The following is a 425-nucleotide window of genomic DNA, read 5'->3' as shown; positions in this document are numbered from 1 at the left end:
CAATGCCGTGGGGGAGGTCGGAGACGCTGAGGACGGAGAGACTTGGGATGAAGTCGAGGGTCTCGTTTAGCTTGGCCCGGTTTGCCTCATCAACTGCGTTCGCAGAGAGCCAAAATTAACGATGATTGAAGTATATTTATACAAGCTGGAGAATTACTATAGAAATTCTAAGAGGCAAAAAGGGTGATAATATACTATCAACTCAATTTTGAAAACCGGAACCCAAAATTGAAAATCTAAACTGGTAGATGTGATCTACTACACATGAACTAGTTAGAAATAAAATTTTAAAGGATTTCGTCATCATTAACCCATGCAAAAAATGTCGTCAAAATTAATGTTTTAGAATTTTCATGAAGTTGTTTACTTTTCGCCTCTCCATATATAATTCAAAACATATATAATATAATTAAAAACAAGTCGAA

Source organism: Asparagus officinalis, chromosome 8 (genome assembly GCF_001876935.1).
Source record: "Asparagus officinalis chromosome 8, Aspof.V1, whole genome shotgun sequence".
In the NCBI taxonomy this organism is placed as follows: domain Eukaryota; kingdom Viridiplantae; phylum Streptophyta; class Magnoliopsida; order Asparagales; family Asparagaceae; genus Asparagus; species Asparagus officinalis.
Note: the sequence above shows the minus strand (reverse complement) of the source record.